At 39.1% G+C, this 14,575-nt stretch overlaps 1 non-coding gene across 1 annotated transcript; it reads right to left on the reverse strand.

Annotated features, from left to right (window-relative positions):
• Positions 1 to 1,055: 1,055 nt before the first annotated feature.
• On the reverse strand, positions 1,056 to 1,162 carry LOC136234471 (small nucleolar RNA R71). The gene has a single exon (XR_010691353.1). It is a non-coding gene; the product is annotated as a small nucleolar RNA R71 (small nucleolar RNA).
• Positions 1,163 to 14,575: the final 13,413 nt, after the last annotated feature.

Here is a 14,575-nt window from a genome sequence, read left to right on the forward strand (position 1 = left end):
ACTAGCATAACCTGACCTCGCTAGAGACCACTAGGAGTGCAGACTAGTGGCTGGGCTACGACTTTAGCCTTAATCACCATAGAAACTAATGCTTTGCATGACCTAGGTTATATGCCTAATCAAGCCATCAACCGAATGCATGTGAATAGACTACTTGAGATTGGCCATCTTCACGTGGTTAATTTGGTGATTACCGTCAATTATCATTAGGATATAAACCCAAATCCCAGCAAGTCACACATAGAAGCCAATCAAGGAAATCCCATCTCAGATTATCTCATTCATTAATTTGAACCTTCTACTGTCAAACGCTCTTGCCCTTTTATTTTAGAAATTTATCTACTTACTCAATCCACAAACTTATTCAACCTTCGAACAATTACGTTTCCTTTCTTAGGTTTGTGACAAATAGTCTTTGTGGTTCGATCTTGTGCTTAAGCACTATATTACTTGTTGCGATAGGATACACTTGTCCTATTAATTGCTATATACTTTACAAGCATCAAGTTTTTGGCGCCGTTGCCGAGGATTATTTTTGTTTATAACTAGTTTGCTCTTTGTGAAAGGTTTATATAATTGTTTGGAATTCCAAGAACCGAGGTTCTAGGGATCACTCATCATTGCATCTTGATTCTTAAAGCTGAAATTGTTCTTGCAGGACGTGAAAGGAGGACACAATGGCCGAAGATATATCGATCATGGAGTTGTTGAAGGCAAAACAGCCCACAAGCACCTCTGGCATCCTCGATCCGGCAATAACAGCATCATCATTTGAAATCAGGCCGACAATGATCCAGATGATTCAGAACTCGAGACAATTCGATGAGGATTACTACGAAGATCCCAACTCACATCTTGACAAATTTGTGGAATACTGCAGCACTTTCAAATGCGAAGACGTCACATCTAAACAGATCTTCCAGAAGCTGTTCAGATTCTCTCTGAAAGAAGAAGCTGCAGAATGGCTACAATCCATCGAGTCAGGCTCTCTCACTGACTGGGACACTACAGTATCAACGTTCCTAGCAAAGTACTTCCCTCCATCAAAGACTGCACAATTCAGAAGCGATATCACCTCGTTTAGGTAGTCCGATAGTGAGAACCTGCATTTAGCCTGAGAGAGGTTCCAGAAATTGTTAAGACGGTGCCCCCACCATGGTTACCAGTGGTACCAACTTGTTGACATGTTCTACTCAGGAATATCTCCTGCCGGTCGCGCCTCTCTGGATGCAGCAGCAGGAGGAAATCTATTCAACAAGAATGCAGTTCAAGCATACAATCTGGTGCAAGAATTAGCTGAACGGAGTGCATGTTGGCAAGTTGAGAAGCCGGCTCCGAGAAGAGGCACAATAGCTGAGGAGCTCCCTAGGATATCTTCAGAACCAAACCCTTAGATAGTAGCACTGACAGTAAAGGTTGATTTGCTGGTAGCTCACATGAAAGCACTAGAGCCAGTCACAAGTTGTGATCTTTGCAACAAAGGGCACAAGAACGTAGAGTGTCCGATGGTACTTGAACATATCCATTATCTAAAGCAGTATGGATCAAATAGCATGCCTCGGCAGCAGGACAAATATCAAAGTACAGGTTCTGAGATTAAACTGGAAAGAAGTATAGATGTCCTGAGAGAGATTATGAGTGCCATAGAAGGGAGGTTGGCACGCAATGAAGCTTTCTGCCAAAGACTTCAAACACAGATCAGTAAGTTTGTAGAGGAGGAAGCACGAGCAATCACGCTTAGGTGAGGAACACAGGTAAGTGCACCAGACTTGGTGCCTCAGCAAGACGAGGTTTCTAATCCCACTCCTGGTAATATCTCATCCACCCTGTCTGTTCCCTAGGTAAGTGTTTCTGATCCAACTTTAATTACTGATACTGCTTAATAACCAACACAGGTTACCTTGCCTTATCCTACTTCTAGGAGAGCTAAGTTAGACAAGGATTATTCCAAGATGTAAACGTGTTTAAAAAAATAGAAATTAACCTTTCGTTTCTTGAACTTCTTGAGAATATGCCTGTATATGGAAATTTTTTAAAAGAGCCGATCTCTAAAAAGAGAAAATTAGGAGATCATGAAACTGTAATGCTGAGCCAGGAATGTTCTGCCATGTTAACAAATCTATTACCTAAAAAATCTAAAGATCCTGGTAGTTTTAGCATTCCCTGTACAATAGGCAAGGTTCATTTTAAGCGTGCTTTATGTGATCTTGGTGCAAGCATAAATCTTATGCCGTTGTCTGTTTACAGGAAATTAAGAATGGGAGACCTGAAGCCTACGCCAGTCACAATTCAATTAGCTGATAGGTCTATAAGGCGTCCGGTTGGAGTAGTGGAAGACCTTTTGGTCAAGGTAGATCAGTTCATCTTCCCAGCGGACTTCGTGATCATGGACATTGAAGAAGATGATCAAGTCCTGATTTTGTTAGGGAGGCCTTTTCTCGCCATTGGACGAACACTGATTGATGTAGAGGGAGGCAAACTGATTCTCAGGCTTCAAAACGAGGAAGTTGAATTCAACATTTTAAAATCTATGAAATTTCCTGTTGATGATGAATGTTGCAATTTTTTGAGCATAGCTGACTCTCTGGTTGAGAATGTTTTCCAGGAAACTGAAGAACGGAACCTGAGTATTGAACTAGAGGAGGAGGCATTTGATTTGGAGACTGAGGCAGAAAATAAAGAGGGATGCAATTGGGCACGACATGATGAGCTCCCGGAACGAGAAACCAAGACGAGGCCTAAAACCTCGATCGAAGAACCGCCCACTCTTGATCTCAAACCCTTACCTGCACATTTAAAATATGTATTTTTAGCACCTCCTCTCCATTTACCTGTAATAATTTCTTTTAAACTCACAGATCCTGAGGAAGAGCGTTTGGTGGAGGTTTTGAGAAGGCACGAAGAGCTTTTGGATGGCAAATGTCTGACATCAAGGGAATCAGCCCGTCTATCTGTGAGAATCGGATCTACATGGAAGATAAGGTGAAGCCGACTGCCCAGCCGCAGAGAAGGCTCAACCCCAAGATGAAAGAAGTAGTGAAGGCTGAAGTTATGAGATTGCTTGATGCAGGGATGATCTTTCCCATTTATGACAGTCAATGGGTGAGCCCAGTGCACATGGTACCAAAAAAAGGTGGCACAACAGTGACAATGAATGAGAAGAATGAACTGATCCCAGTAAGGAAGATTACTGGGTGGCGGATGTGCGTTGACTACCGGAAACTTAACGACGCCACAAGAAAGGATCATTTCCCCCTTCCGTTCATTGATCAAATGCTCGAGCGAATGGCAGGTAAGTTTTTCTATTGTTGTGTGGATGGGTATTCGGGTTATATGCAAATATCGGGGGATCCTGACGATCAGGAAAAGACCACTTTCACTTGCCCTTTTGGCACATTTGCATATAGACGAATGCCCTTTGGGTTATGCAATGCACCTACTACGTTTCAGAGGTGTATGCCATCTATATTTTCTGATATGATAGAAGAGTTCATGGAGGTCTTTATGGATGATTTTCCTGTATTTGGAACTACTTTTGATAGCTGTTTGCATAATTTAGGATTAATGCTGCAAAGATGTGAGGACACTGACCTGGTCCTAAATTGGGAAAAGTGTCAATTTATGGTCACTGAGTGTATAGTTTTAGGGCATAAGGTGTCACGGAAAGGAATTGAGGTAGACCCTGCTAAAGTCGAGGTAATTGAAAAATTGCCCCCCCTCAAATGTCAAAGCTGTTAGGAGTTTTTTAGGCCATGCTGGCTTTTATAGGCGCTTTATTAAGGATTTTTCTAAAATTGCCACGCCTATGACCCAATTGTTGCTGAAGGATGCCAATTATGTTTTCACACCTGAATGTCTTGAATCTTTTAACACTTTAAAAGACAAATTGATTAAAGCTCCCATAATGGTTAGTCCCAACTGGGATTTACCATTCGAGCTAATGTGTGATGCCAGTGACACGGCTGTAGGTGCATGCTTAGGTCAAAAAGTGGATAAAACTTGCCAACCAATTTCGTATGCTAGTAAAACTCTTAATGACGCTCAATTAAATTACACTACCATAGAAAAAGAGTTATTAGCTGTGATTTTCGCACTTGACAAGCTTCGTTCGTATTTGGTGCTTTCCAAAATTATTGTGTACACTGACCATGCTACACTAAGGTATTTGTTTTCAAAACAGGATGCCAACCTAGACTCCTTAGGTGGATTCTGTTACTGCATGAATTCGATCTGGAGATATGAGAAAATGTGGTTTCTGATCATCTTTCCAGATTAGAACAAGAGGAGGTGGATGGGGACACCAATGCAGACATCCAAGAGACATTTCCTGACGAACACTTATTGTCAATAAGACATGTCCCTTGGTTTGCTGATTTTGCTAATTTCCTTGTAGGAAAGCTGATCCCTCCAGAGTTCTCCTACCAGTAGAGGAGAAAGTTCATGCACAATGCAAAGCAGTGCCTTTGGGACGACCCCTACCTATTCAAGGTCTGTGGCGACAACATCATCCGCCGGTGCATTCCTGAGGAGGAGATAGCTTCTGTCCTTGCATTCTGTCATTCCAAAGAGGTAGGTGGCCACCATGGCACAGACGGAACTGCAACTAAGGTACTCTAGAGTGGGTTCTACTGGCCCACCATCTTCCATGACGCTTTTAATTTTGTTAAAAAACTGTGATAAGTGTCAACGAACTGGTAACATTTCACAGAGACATGCCATGCCTATGAAACCAATTTTAGTCTGTGAAATCTTTGATGTTTGGGGGATAGACTTCATGGGACCCTTCCCGAAGTCGTTCAATAACGAATACATCCTTATAGCCGTGGACTACGTTTCTAAATGGGTGGAGGCTATAGCCTTGCCTAGTAATGATGCGCGGGCTGTCATCCGATTCTTGCAAAAGAATATCTTCACACGGTTTGGCACCCCCCGCACCATTATTAGCGATGGAGGGTCTCATTTTTGTAACCAAGCTTTTAAACAGGTCTTGCATAAATATGGGGTCACTCATAAAGTGGCTACCCCATATCATCCCCAGACTAGTGGTCAAGTTGAAGTGTCCAATAGAGAGATCAAAACCATACTTGAAAAACAGTAAATTCCTCTAGGCATAACTGGTCACTCAAATTAGATGATGCCTTGTGGGCATATAGGACCGCATTTAAAACACCAATTGGTATGTCCCCATTCAGGCTAGTTTACGGTAAGGCATGTCATCTCCCTGTAGAACTCGAACATAAAGCCTACTGGGCTACCCTTTTTTTAAACTTTGATACACGAGTTGGAGGTGAGAAATGGTTATTGCAGCTTGATGCCTTGGAAGAGTTCAGGCTCGGTGCCTATGAAAATTCACGGATCTACAAGGAGAGGATGAAAAGATGGCATGACAAGAGAATAATCAAACGCCATTTTGAGGTAGGGGATAAGGTTTTACTGTACAACTCCAGGCAGCGATTATTCCTTAGTAAGCTGAAGTCGAGGTGGTATGGACCGTTTGAGGTCACCCAGTTATTCTTCTCCGGAGCAGTTGAGATCACAGATGGCCACAATTCCCCTTTCAAGGTCAACAAGCAGCGTCTGAAAATTTATGAAGATGACTTGGACGCAGTGGAAACACTGCATTACATAGACGCCCCCCTGAGGGAGTTTTCCTATCCTATCTCTTTTCTTTCACTTAATGTTCAATTTCATAAATATGCATTTTTTGGAATTAAATGAATGATTTAGTGTAGGGGAGGAGGCAATAGGATAGGACATTTTGTACATGTACCAATTGCATGTTTTATGCCACTGTTTGTGTTTGTGTTTTGTGGCATGTTTGTGTGTATTCCTGGTGTGTTTGTTGGTCTGTTTTCAATTCTTAGGATTTCTGAGATTTTGCTTTTGCTTTCAGTAGTTACAAATAAAAAGAATCCTAGGCAGTTGATTTTTGATGCATTTAGCAATCCTGACATTATAGTTGAAATTGTGCTCTAAAAGTCTGAAAGCTCAGTTGAAATCGATGCATGCAAAAACTTGTGAACTACGTTTGAGTCTCCAAAAAGTGTTATTTAACCAAGATTGACATGGAATGAGACGTTAGGTGAGGCTAAGATTGTTACAAATAACCCCTAAGTTGTGAGCTAGAGCCTAAAGATCAATATTTTAGACTCATTTTTAGGAACAATTGATCTCTTAGTGTGAGATTACAGTTATTATCATTATGCTCATAGGAATTGCATCCAATACTGGTTGAATGTTGTGTTATAATTGAACTTGAAATGATTAGGCAATCTAGGTATAGCCCTTTGTGAACTTAGCCTATTCTTTGATTAGCCAAAATCCCTTACCAATTCCACTAGATAAGCCCATTTGAGCCTTATTTACCCCTTTCTTTGATCAACCTTGTTACAAGCCCTTAGCCTTCCTAAATACCTTTTCTCACCCAAGTTAATTGACTCTATTTCGGTTAGGAAAATCCTTGGACGCACACAATCCTTGGGCACACACCCTTAAAATTTCCGTTAACTACCATCGAAAGGTTGTAATTCTAAATAGAAGAAGTAACCCAATCAAATTGACTCTTTGTCCCCTTTATCTCAAAAGAAAGGAAAGAAAGAAAAAGAAAAAGAAAAAAATATATGGTTCAAAATAGTATCGAATAAATTGTAGAGGAAAGGATAGAAGATGCTCTTTAGTTACTTCCCGAACTGAAAAATAAAACAACCTTGAGCTTTTATCTCGCACATAGCGAAAAAGTGCCAATTTTGCAAAAATTCTAGCTAGTTGAGTCATTAATTTTTTTGCCTAAATTCCCTTTTTCCTACCCCCAAACCTTTAGCCTATGTTACAACCCTTTAAAGACCTATGATCTTATTTAATTGTGATGCGTAATTTCGACCGGATGGATGATGCAATTCCAACGTGATCATTTTATGCAATAGACTGTAGAGCGTTTACCAAATTCATATTTCACCCAAACACTTGAGTGAAAGAGCGACCACCTGTGAGCTAGCAACCTTGGTCCTCGCCTTTCTTTTTCGCAAAGTGTTAGTTGATAAAACTACTTAATCAGTTTTGGAGATTCTTCTGAGGTTCACTTTGTCTTAATGTGCAACTTGAGTAGTCTGAAACCGTATGGATTATAAAAGTGCAGTGGATCTTTGTCTGTGTACGGGAGCTATTTGTTAATGAAGGGAAATAGGCAAACATTTGGCAGCGGAAATATAAAATTTTTACCTATTTCCTTTTCCCAAGATCCGTTAATCGTTATTTCATATAAGGAGGGATTGAACATAAATACCTTTATGACGATCAATATACCGTTGCAAACGAAATGCCCACAACTTCAAAAGAGATGGAAACTGTCTACCAATCTGCCCCTACCCGAACAGACCTTCCAGACCTCTGAACGACAATCCCAATCGTGGAAACGTGGAAGAATATGTCTAGAAGCTCATGTCCAAAAATCGTGACGATCCGACGGTTCAATCTCCGGGAATCCGTGAAATCGTGAACTGACCTGATGTAGGAGAAGCAAAACGAATTTCTCCTTTTGTATGTCTTTTCTACATTCATGAACATAACAAAACATATAAGTAAACGATTAGAACTCAATCAAGTAATAACAATCAAGATAGATTGCCTCTAATTATTAATCAACACAAGATCAAGGAGAAAAAGAAAGAGATGAAATCAATTGATTCGGAAGCAATCAGTGGAATTCCGTACTCTACTGTAGGGGTCGAAATTCTCAGTCTGCGGGAGAGACTAGGGTGGCCGAAATTTACAGCTAAAGGGGGTTTATATCACCTCTTCCATCTAAACCCTAGTTAGATAGAATTAGGTTACTGAATAAGAATTTAATTCGGAATAAAATTCTTATTGTTATTATCTATAATTATATCTAAATATAAAGATAATAATAACTTATTAATAGGATAATAATAGAAGCAATTTAATCTCATTAAACCTCCTAACTTATTTATCCTATAATTAATTTAATTCATATTCATAATCTAATTATAATTGTTTAAAAATAAATTAATTCCTTTATGTGACATAGCACATAAAATCGCCCCCTTGTTACTGGGCCTTAGTGGACTCAGTTGGGCTTCCGTCAATTAATTAACATCTGTTTCTCTTTTGGGTTTCAAGTCTTATGTGTCACCCATTAGGTTCTTATTGCTTCTAGCCGTATACAACTATTAAATTAATTTTCTCATAATTATATTTAATCTTTGTATAACGGAATGAGTACGCAAACTGTGATTGAAAGATCCGAAACATTCCCCCAGAGCTATAAGAAGACATGTTGATTCTGTCGTTGACCTTTCCGTATTAGTTATATTATAATTCGATCCTTTGTCAACTACATCCTTGAACTGAATCTTATGACTATGGGCAATGTCAAGTCATATATAACGAGACGTTCGTTTTACTTGTACAGGCCGAGTTAACTCCAATTAGATAGGTTAAGTGAAATCTTCATTTCAAGTCTTAAGTTATCACCTTGCAAGGATTTAGAGTTAAGTCTTCCACAAGCGATCCTTGGACGTATCTCCCATTTATTAGGAGTGACAAATGCTCAATCTAATGTATAATTATCCTGCAATTACTTCCTGTGATACCCAACGTCTGCCGTACACACCCCAGAGTCATCCCTGTTATGGATCGTGTTACAACAGGATCAAAGCATCACATTCCATAATCCAGAATCACTAATTAACATTCCTTTGAGTCTTAGGAATACTTATACCTATTAATACCAATGAGATGAACAAGTGACAAGGATAAATCTACCCATCCTGTTATCTCAAGTCGGGTCCCCAATCCTAATGAACTCCATTCATCGGTTCCATGTAACTATCCAGATATCTGCATATCTAAAGCTTGTGATATCAGCTCTCTGTCTCGACAGAAAACATTGTTACATGCAAGTCTCAACAGTGTTATGTCAATCCCTATGCAAAACATATCACTTGACTTGGGGTGGTTTTAAGTTTATTAGTTTATTATAATGTTTCGTCTCACTTCATGCTTGTATGAACACTTTATAATCACTTTAAATAAACTCAGGGATTTCCTTTTATTAGACTTATTTAGTTCTTTAAAAGAGGTTGCCTTTATACGGTTATGAAACCATATCTTATTAAAACAAATGACATAAAGAATAATTCATTTATATTAGGTTTATATCCTGGAACAATTGTCTATAGGACACTAAACCCCAACATACTCCCACTTGGACTAAAGCCAATTGTTTCTAAAAACATTCCCAAAAGTGTTCGCATGACCACCATGAACCTTTTGGGTAAGGCATTCTTTAAATGGATCTATAAGATTGTCCTTTTATAGGCACTCCGTTTTGATTCTCACATCTACTCTTGTTGTTATCTCTCAGTAGAGATAGTAACGACTGAGGTAGTGTTTGAATGTATTATAAGACTGCGGGTCCTTGGCAAGAGCAACAGCTCTATTGTTAATCTCATTAACAATGTCAGGTACCCCACCTAGTTCATTAATGAACTACCTTTCCAAACTTCCTATCAGCTGCTTCCAAAGCTGCCACATACTCTGATTTTGACCTTTGGCTCAGCTACGGTTTCCTGCTTGGAACTATTCCAGCTAACCATACCTCTTTCAGAATAAACTTGTATTCTGTGAAATCATCTTTATTTGTTTGATGACTTATATCTGAAAGTCTCCAACTTTCAATTTATCATCTCCATATACTTGGAACATGTCCATAGTTTATCTTAAGTACTTAAGATTGTCCTTGACAACAATCCAGTGACCATCATTTGGATTGACCTATAATCGACGTTGTCATGCTTAAAGTAACAATGATGTTAGGTCTAGTGCGAAATGCTTTGAGCACTTTATCAATGCATTGAGACTGGGAGGGATCAAGTAGTCTTCTTAATCTTAGATCTTAATCTTTAAGATGTAAGCTGCTTCTCCTAAGTCTATTATGGAGAATTTTATCCGATAACCAAAATTTTCACCAATTGCAGTGTAGCTATGTCGTTCCCATTAGTAGAATATCATCGAAATGTCATACTAAGTAAACGACCAAGCTCCCACTAGTTTACATGTAAAGGCTCATATGAGCTCCCACTAGTTTACATATATAGGTTTGCAAGAGTCTCCTCATAAGCTGTAGGTTCATCGTCTAATACTTGAACCTCTTCGTTGTCTCCCACTAGAAATCTAAATCTCTTTGGGATTTCATCGGCTTCCACTAGAAATCCAAATCTCTTAGGGATTTTGATGAACTTGACCAGACCTATGAGTTAATAATGTCACCAGTGTCTAATCTTGTGAGACAGATTTGTGTTCCACCATCGTTTCCGCTATTTCAGCCTATCCTTCCTTTTGAACTTCATCAAGTTCAATTACGCTTTATATTTGTGTTTCTAGAAGAAACTCTTTCTTTAGAAGTATAACGTCTTTGGATACTGTTACTTTCGATCATCTGGATGATAGAAGTAATATCCTACTTTTCTCTCGGATATCCAATGAAGAAGTATTTATTAGATTTAGAATCTAACTATCTGATGTTATGTGTTTAACATATGCTGACCACCCCTAAACTCTCATAAAAGGGAAACTGGGTTTCTTTTTCCATGAACAATTCAAATGGAATAGAACTGGCGGATTTTGTGGATACTCGGTTTAAGGTACATAAGGCGGTTTCCAAGGTGTAGCCCTAGAACATCTTTGGAAGAGAGGTTATGCTCATCATGGATTGTACTAGATCTAATAGAGTACAATTTTTCCTTTCAGATACATCGTGGTGTATACGGAGGAGTCCATTGTGAATGAATCCATATTCATTTAGATAATTCAGGAAAACATTTGAAAAATATTCTCTGCCTCGATCTAATCGAAGTATTTTAATAGTCTTTCCTGTTTGAACCATTTGAACTTTCTCAAAAGCTCCTGACTTATACTTCATTAAGAAGATGTATCAATATCTGGTATGATCATCTTATGAAACTAATGAAGTGACTGAACCTTTCTCTTTGCTTGTGTTGATATATGACTAATTACATCTGAATGTACTAGTCCTAGAGTGTCTGATACACATTCTCCTTTATTGCTAAAGGGTGTCTTTGTCATCTTTGCCTTTAAACAAGACTTACATGTGTCCATTGATTCAAAAATCAACTGAGTTTATATGGCCTAGGTGACATTCCCACAAGTAGGTTGAATTATCTATCTTTTAATTCCAAATCTAAAAGCACCATCCCGACCCGTCTTCTAGAGAGATTCTAAGTACTTCTTACAGTTCTTCTTCCATTTCCTTACTTTACCATATTGGTGGCATTCACTACTTGCTTTTATTGACTTGGGTTCTTTAGAATTGGGAAACTTCCCTTTTCACTCGTGAGATCCCTCAATACCAAGTGCTTACATCACTTTCTTAAGATTTGGGCTCAACTGACTTGAGCATATTCAAGAGCTCTTCTATAGAGGTCTTTGAGTTTATTCATGATGAGCTTATGAATAAATCTTCAGGAGGGATCGCAGAACTAAGTCAACACTTAATTCAAATCTAATACTAGAAAGCTTCGGTGATGTAATCAATCGTCTTGACATAAAGTGCCATAGCTGCAAGTGTGATACATCCTGTACGTTCGTCATCTGATTGGTGCTTCCATCAAACATTAATCTTTTTGACAAGAGCATCATCTACTAGGGCATTGGGCATCGACATGCCCAATCTTTTCGAACTTCAAAACAATTTTGAGTTTGCCAAAGTAGTCGGTGAATTTTGAACTATTCAATTTGTTATCATTAAAATATTATGTAGATCCATTTTAGATATGATGATTCAGAGTATTTACTTTAACTTGAGAGTGAGATAGAGTGACATGTGTTTATTCATTTTCTTTAAAGTATATCAATTTAAAATTATAGGTCTTTTAATTCATTTTAAATTGCTCCCACTATTTTGCCAAATTAATAGCCCTCCATATTAATTCGAAGAAATTTCACAAATCCTTTAGTGAGCTAGGATCCTAACTCCTGAAATTTCACCTTGAGTTTACTCAACAAGCTAGTCTCATTTGTTAGGTAGATTCATACAATCAATCACATCAACAATGCGATTCCTAGGTTATTGGGTTACTAAGCACATTAGTAACTAATATGTTATTCATATTAATCCCAACCATATTGCCCATTAGTTTATGACAACATGAGTTTACCCATCCAATTATCATAATCTAATTTAAGTATTACTCCATATTCATGAAAAAGCGATTTTCGATAATTCAGGTGTTACCATAAGATCCTGAGCTTGAGTTTACTCAACAACCCAAAGGCCCCCAGTACTGCCGGCTGAATTATAATATTAGGGAGGGGCAACCGATTTTAATAACTTGCTTAAAGAAATACGGGGTCACTCATCGTGTAGCTACCCCATATCACCTCTAGACAAGTGGCAGGCCGAGTTATCAAACAGGGAGTTGAAACGAATTCTAGAGAAAACAATCAATTCCTCCAGGAAAGACTAGTCTCTAAAACTCGATGACACATTGTGGGCCTACCGAACTGCCTACAAAACACCCATCGGGATGTCTCCTTTTTGACTTTTGTTCGGAAAGGCATGTCACTTACCGGTAGAGCTAGAACACAAGGCATATTGGGTACTCACATTTTAAATTTTGATGAACAGGATGTTGCTCAGAATAGGTGTGCCCAGTTAAACGAAATGAATGAATTTAAGTTGTTCGCTTATGAAAACATGCTTAAATACAAGGAACAGACGAAACAGTGGCATGATCGATGTATTCAAGCTAAGGTATTTAAGGAAGGCAAACAAGTCCTACTCTACAATTCACGCCTGCGACTATTCCCTGGGAAGCTGCACTCTAGGTGGTCAGGACCATTCACTGTACATCAAGATTCCCCCATGGAGCAATAGAAATTCAGAACAACGACGGGAAAATCTTTAAGGTCAATGGCCAACGCTTCAAACACTATCTAGCTCACGAACCTCCAGGCACAGTGGGGATCACCCATTGTTTGAACACACCATGACAAATGGGAGGAGGTAATTAATTCCAAAATAATAATAATAATAATAATAATAATAATAATAATAATAATAATGATCACAATATAATATCGTAATTTACTTTACATGTTTATTATTAGAGTTTGAGACTTTCTATTTTATTTACTTTTAGTTTATGTTTAAGGGTTTAATAAATACACTTTTAAGTACATAGGGATGTACGAACAATCATTCATATACCCGTCTTGTCCTTTAATTGGGAATTGTCAGACGTCAGGCTACATTTCACAACGGTCACAAGGCATTGATGCGGTTACCCTTGTTCCCAAACACGTTAAGAGAATTCCCTATTCTCACGGTGGAATAAGGATTTTGATTGGTCAAATCCGTTTGAACCACCCCTGACGGTTTAGTAACTTTCTCATTTTGTTTATAAAAGGCACCAACTTTACTGTACCGCCACATTTGCACCACCATTCTAAAGAGAATACTTTCATCTTCTCTCCTACACTATGGCCCGAAAGAACACAAGGTCCACCACTGCAACCAAAGGCAAAGAGAAGAAAGCAGGCATGAGCTCTAGCACACAAGACTCTATGGTACTGTCCAAGTAACTCTTAACTTTCTCCGACGAGATCGAGCAAAAGAACTACGAAACCTTTCAGAACATAAAAATATGCGCCACACGGCGAATATATTGGGAAAGCCTGTGAGAAGTAGGCTGGAAACTGAAGTCAGAACGATGATAGAAAGCGCAAACTTGGCCAAATTTTTAGCCATCGAGGAGTTGGCTTACCACGAGCTTACGATGGAGTTCATCTCCACTTTCTAGAGGGATGTCAAATACACGGATCCTAACCACCACAAGCGCTATCAATTTCGTCTCATGGGTAATCATATGAACTGCTCGGTGAATAAGATGAACATATTTCTCGGCCTTGTCGACCAGGCCAAACTAGAGGAGGAACCCTACCTGTCGGCTTACCGTGAAATCCCTATGGAGTTTGATGCCACTACTTTCTGGCACTCTATCACCGGTCAAACTGATTATAATCCGAGTTCTTCAAAAGCCTCGTGTATCGAGAGTTATTCATTGAAATATTTGCATCGTTTACTCGTTGGCTCACTCTTTGGCAAGGCCCATCAAGCAACTATTTCGTCCGCTGACCTGTTCGCCCTAGCTTGCTTGCAAGATCAAAAGTCGCTGAATGTCAGTTATTATTTTGCGGAGTACATCGCCTCACTACAGCATAAGAAAAATGTCGATGGTCTATACTGTGGACCTTTCATCACGACCATCGCTCAAAATCTTGGGTTCCTTGATCCCAAGGTTACTACACTAACAATTGGTCCCTTTATGGAACCTTTAAATTTGCAGATCATGAAGCGCATTGAAATCTGCTGTGACATCAAGGGTGTTTGGTACCTGTGGAGAGAGGCTGAGCGCCTTAACAAGAAGGACAAGGAAACTGCTGGCCCTTCCAAAAGAAGGAGATCAGAAGACAGAATGCCCCTGCTTGTGCATGTGTCACCAATCCGTGCATTCCAAGAGACAATACCCAGTGATGG

This window comes from Euphorbia lathyris, chromosome 6, assembly GCF_963576675.1.
Source record: "Euphorbia lathyris chromosome 6, ddEupLath1.1, whole genome shotgun sequence".
Classification (NCBI taxonomy): domain Eukaryota; kingdom Viridiplantae; phylum Streptophyta; class Magnoliopsida; order Malpighiales; family Euphorbiaceae; genus Euphorbia; species Euphorbia lathyris.